Here is a 5963-nt window from a genome sequence, read left to right as displayed (position 1 = left end):
TTTCAAACACTAAGTAATATTTCTTTTGTTTTTTTATTCTGGGAAAAATTCCTAAACATTTCTCCACGAGCTACGTGCTATGAAGAATATTATAAGCAGCCAACAAACTCTGACACCAAGGGCGACATAGGGAAAATTACTTGTGCTTATTAAATGAAAATAAAGAAATAATAAATCAATGGAACTTGAAGTGGATGAGAAAACAGCTTGCCGCAGGTGGGAACCGAACCCACAACCTTCGCATTTCGCGTGCGATGCTCTACCAATTGAGCTACCGCGGCGCTGTTTCCCCATCCACTTTCTTGGGTATTTATGTGTCCTAGTAGAACCCTGGGATTTTCATTTAATAAGCACAAGTAACTTCCCCTATGTTGTCCTTGGTGTCAGTGTTTGTTGGCTGCTTATAATATGACTAATAAAAATCGGGACCCTCGGTTAACCCCCTCTCCGCGCTATGACGAAGCCACTTTTCAGCCTAACCTTCACGCAAGATGTATCGAGATTTGATCACTGATCGCTGAGAAAATATTCATGCGCAACAAAAATGTATCGTGTATGCAGGAGGGCCCCAAACGTGGAAATTAGCGAAATCGCAAAAACGCTATTCTCCACCTTTTGTCGTATACGATCATAGTCATGGGGCCTCGATTACCGTTCTTATATCAACATGTCCATATATGTATATGTTCGTATTTTTGTCATATGTCAATGTGGTTAAAGAGCCTGACCCCGTCTCTGTGTGCAGATGTTAAAGTGCCAGGCCCCGTCACTGTATTGTAGATGTTAAAGTACCGGGCACCGTCACTGTAGTGTAGATGTTAAAGTACCGGGCCCCGTCACTGTAGTGCAGATGTTAAAGTACCGGGCCCCGTCACTGTAGTCGCTACCTTTTTCTTTCCCCCGCACGGGGGGTGCTGCCGCGGATGCGCGGAGGCGAGCGTCGTCTGCTGGTGCTTCTAGGAACCCAGCGGTGCACATGGCGCGCGCCTCCCGCTGATTGGTTGAGTTTTCGTCTGAGGACACGACAGACCCATTGAGAGATAGCTATACAGCTTCGCTGTAAAAAAAAAAGGTAAAAGAAAGAACGCCGCCATTACCGCTGCCCGGAAGGGACTCCTTACTCAGAATACTCCATGGCATGACCTGCGAAATTGGCCCTGCCCATGGCGCAAAAGAAAAAAAAAAAATTTACGGAGGCGACGTGTTGGGGCTTGCGTCATATCCGTTAACCACCAGGTGCATGTGTCATCTGTGTAGGTGCTATTTAAAGGCTGCCAGACAGACAGACAGGCAGGCAGGCAGGCAGGCAGGCAGCGTTTTTCACGGCGTCTGAAAGCCGCTCATAACTGAGTAACATGTGTGTCTCGCTCACCGACGTTCCCGGACCCGAATGCGTGCTCGTCGACGAAGCCTTCTCGCATGGCTTGCGAGTACCGCACGCGTTGTTCGGTGCCGCAGCCGTGGTAGCCGCGCTGGGTACAGCTTCTGGCAGAGGCGCCACCGGCGGAGTCCCTCTGTCGGGCGCAACTTTGTCAACTGAAACTGGCGATGTCTTCGCGGCTGCTGCGTGGTGCCCGAGAAATCCACGTTACCTGACGCACGCCGTGGCATCGTGCAATATTGTGACAGATTCGCCGGGAGCGGGAATTCACGCTGAGAATAAACAGAGGGACTACTGGCAACTCATTTTCGGAGAATATATCTGCCTGTTCCATATTTAAAGCGACCCTAAAGAGAGAGAAAAAAAAGTTGAGCTGTGTCAGTAATTACACTTCTACAATGCCAAAAATGTAACCTTTACACTGAGAGGAGGTTTCGTAAGTCAGGAAACATGTGAAAATGAAAGACGGCAATAGTACAGCCGCGACCTTGGCCGATGAAATGTAACGGTTCTATTCCAATGCTATTCGTATTCGCTCTTCGTCAGTGATGCGAGAGCATTCCGCCCGCGTTATCACCGCGGAAAAGGCCTGCCAGCCATGAACGGTGGACGACAAAGGGAGAGTCGAGCGAAAGGAATCGTTACACCATACCGGCCCTGACGTCTTAAGGCACGTCCTCGCTTGCGGAAATAAGCGCGCTTATTTCGGCAGCGCTCGTGGTGTCGTCGTCCCGTCTACGTTTTGCGCTGTTAACACCAGGATGAAAAACCAAGAAGCTCAAGCTGTTATTCTGGAGAATTCGTGCCGCGAAAGCGCCTTTCGCGGCGCGCGTTTTTAAGCGCGCTTCTTTCCGCAAGTGAAGCCGTACCTTTAAACAACCAAGTACAATAAAACTGCCACTGTGTTCCTATTTTGAACCACTTGCCTAGCTGACTGTCAGGCTTCGTTTCGGACACGACACGTTCGGCGGCAGGGACGACAGGGACAGTGTCATTGCCTTTCAACTTCGTCGACGTGGCCAGTGACTGTGGAGATGAGTGGTACAGCTCTTGCGTGCTGGCGGCGGCCGCAGGTTGTGACCTTAGTGTTTCCTCCTGCGTCCCCTCTTTATTGGCTTGGCTAGGCTGACCAGAGGAGGTCACCTGGCGCTTCGGCAGTGACTGGGTGGGGGACGTCAGAGAGGCGTACGGCGATGCGGGCGACAAGGCAGTCGGCATCGACATCGACTCGACCGAATCCGGGATATCGTTGCCATGTTTCTCATCTGATGGAGAAATGCACGTCGACGTCTGACTTTTAATCTGGTTATGACGCAAATCCAGGCATCCACACAAATATGCAACTCTCGACGGGATGTTGTAATCTATGCAACCTGTATTGGACTCATTTTCTGTAGCAAGCCTGCACATATGCAATGACGCTATAGATTCCGTTGCATTAACCATATGCGTGAGTCACGCTTATGTGCTCACTCTTGTTATTAGATGGTCGAAGGCAGATGTCGATATAGGAATAAACGAAGTCGAAAACCGGTTATAGTGGACACTTGTAGATTTAGCGGTTTTATTACAATCCGTAACATCGCGTGGCAGCGTTTCTCTGGAAAACCAAGTTCAGGCGCCATCAAAACTTCCTATTTGTGTGATATTGTAAGCTTCGTAATGCGCCGGTGACGATAAACGAAGTTAATCCAAGTGCCTGCAAGGTAAATCACGCCATCTAATTTTAGGATCTTTCAATATTCACGGTATCTGCCAGGTGGAATAATTTTAGTTTAGTATTGAAACATCCAGGTATAAGCCACGGTTTCATAGTTATACAGCGGTTGGTGTAAAGCTACGTGGGATACGCTGGCGCTGAGAATGAGCGTCAGAGCGTCTGTCTTGATGGCCAGGCTCTGATGTTACAAAAAGAAAAGAAATATAGGTAAGGCTATTAAATTAAGGTAAAAGAAAAGAAGCCTCGCCTGTGCCACCAAGGTATAACAGGCTGTTGTTACAGTAAAAAGCGTAATTCTCTCATGTTGCAGCTCTCCACCAATCACGCTGTGTTCCTGACCACAGAGGTCGAATAGCGCACGCGCGAGCGCCTGCCAATCTCGGAGGTCTTGCGCTATCGTAACTAAGGGTACGCTTTAGCAACAGGCAGCACGCCATGCTCGCTTTGAATACGCTATCTTTGAAGAAGGCACTGATGCAGAAGAGGAAAGCCTTACTTCTACTGGCCAACGTCAGTGGTCCTATATTATAACGCAACAGTTCCGCGCACGTGTACATGTGTCACATTCCCACAGGAGCAGTCTATAATGGTGCCGCCGGGTGCTAGAAATTTTGGAAGGGTGTTATTTCGCAACATTTTACTCAAATGAGTGCCCTTGATGAAAGTTAAATGGATAAGTCTGCGCCGCGCAAGGTCCCCGCTGTTGCCAATGGATGACAAGTGGGCAGTCGTAGCGTATGAGAAAACTCTTGGACTGCCGCCTCCTAGCTGGAGCACCTTTTGGAAGAAACGGACCTCCATGTGGTCGACCGGATGTAGTGCCGTTAGAAGATCAACTGGACAGATGCACCGATGTTAAGGTGCCGTCAAGCTATGACGCAACTTCTAGTATTTCCCAGCGCGCACAATTCTTTCCAGGATCTTCCTCTTCCTCCCGATGGTGATGCTAACCACCACTTATGACACGGCTTAAAGGAATACTAAATCACTATGCTAAACTAGATCGGGCTAGTAAAGTGCTCCTGGAAAACTATTTGCATTTATTTGGAGGAAAAATGTTCCATTATTACTGCAGAAAGTGAAGAACAAAAGTTCCGTTATTTTGAATTTCGCACATGTACCGCCTGTACCTCAACGCCGGTATATCAGTTTGACGTCACAGATTTTAAAGTACTTCGTATGCGCGCCATTTCGGCACAGAAAATGTTCCATAAACTTAGTATTTTGAGTTCCTATATAGCGCCTTCGGTATGCAGTGTAATAATTTCTTCCCGATAAACAACTAAATAAACACCAAGCAGACGCTGTCATTCTTTCTGCCCCTTAGCAGTCGCATTTATGGCAATCCAAACAAGAGACAGATTCACAAGAAGACGGATGCTTTAAGAAAACGAAAAGTGTCACTGGAGCCAAGGTTTCGACGAGGAGAGAAGTTGCTGCCCTGACGAAAACAAGTCCTCTTGTCTAAACGTTGGCTTCAGTTAATGCAGTTATGGCGAGGTATACACACAAGCGTGCCAACAGTGCGTACAGTCGATCACGCGTCACTCGCCTGCTACATCCTTGATGCGCCGGCTGGGTGACCTGCTATGGTATCTCTTGGACGTCCTCGAGAACTTCGCCATGGTGTCCGACTTCGGACTAGATGCGTAAGAATCCATTGCCGGCGGCGACGAGAGACTTTCAACGCGCTGAGCGTCTTCCATTTCTTCTTCGGCTCCAAGGACTGCGCGTGCTCACCAAGGTGCGAGCGTGGTAACGTGGCACGAGACGGGAACGTGGTCCTGCCTGTCCTTTCATTTGCGCGAAAAATTCACACAGGGTATGTTCGCTGTGTTTCGCGATATATAAGTGCGAAATGGTAATTGATCCAGGTGTTCCTACCAGTTTATCGCACGAAAAACCAAGTTGAATATAATATTGCGCAAATGAGCTTCGTGTTAGGTCGATTTCTCGCGTTTTCGTTCTGCTAAAAATATCAGAATAATCCGCGAGCGCTAAATTTCTTGTGCTTGTTCAAAGGCAAAGTTGGAGTAGCTGAGTTGTGACGGAGAGATGCTTTTTGCCTAAACGTTACAACTCTTCTAGGAGCTTGGGAAGATTTCGGGAATGGGTCTATGTGCACCTAAAACCTTTAAGTATTTTATGCGAAGCAGGTCCGCATAATCGGCTGTGAATTGTTTATGGGGCCTCCGCCATCGAATGGAAGTTGCATCCTTTTTTTCCCGCGCAGCGACAGAATAGTACGACCCTTCCCACAACATCGCACGATCTTGCATAATTATTCTCTAATCCCACCCCTGGAGAACTGTGCGTTTTGAAACTATGATACGCGTAAATATATAGTTCATGTACGTAACCGTTTCTTATGGAACTGTATAAGTATATTGCTCTGCGTATAGATTTAATGTGTTTGTGTGCAGATTGTGCGTGTCTTAAGCCAGGACACTGATCGAATTGGACTGATCGTCAACAGGTGCAATTATCGCATAGTATTATTCCATCGTCACTCCTCATCTTAATTCTCCTCTACTTTCCTGCAAGTAATATAAAGGCAACACAGTACATGGCGATTTGTACCAAAACAATCTTCTATATATTGCGACAGAAAACGAATTTATTTGCGACCGCAGTTACCTGGACGAACACCACCTTTCATTTAAAAATTCCGCGGACAGTGAAATCGTGTTTTGGTTTAGGATGCTTTCTCTTCAATGTTATTGCCCTATTTTTAACTTTGTTATATATTTCAATATAAATTTGTTGTATAAATTTTCCACCATAAAATATTAGCATACTATTTCTGAAAAGTTTTACAAAAGAAACATCTTCCCCTTTTTGCTTTGCCAACGCGGCATCATC

Source organism: Dermacentor variabilis, chromosome 6 (genome assembly GCF_050947875.1).
Source record: "Dermacentor variabilis isolate Ectoservices chromosome 6, ASM5094787v1, whole genome shotgun sequence".
Lineage (NCBI taxonomy): Eukaryota > Metazoa > Arthropoda > Arachnida > Ixodida > Ixodidae > Dermacentor > Dermacentor variabilis.
Note: the sequence above shows the minus strand (reverse complement) of the source record.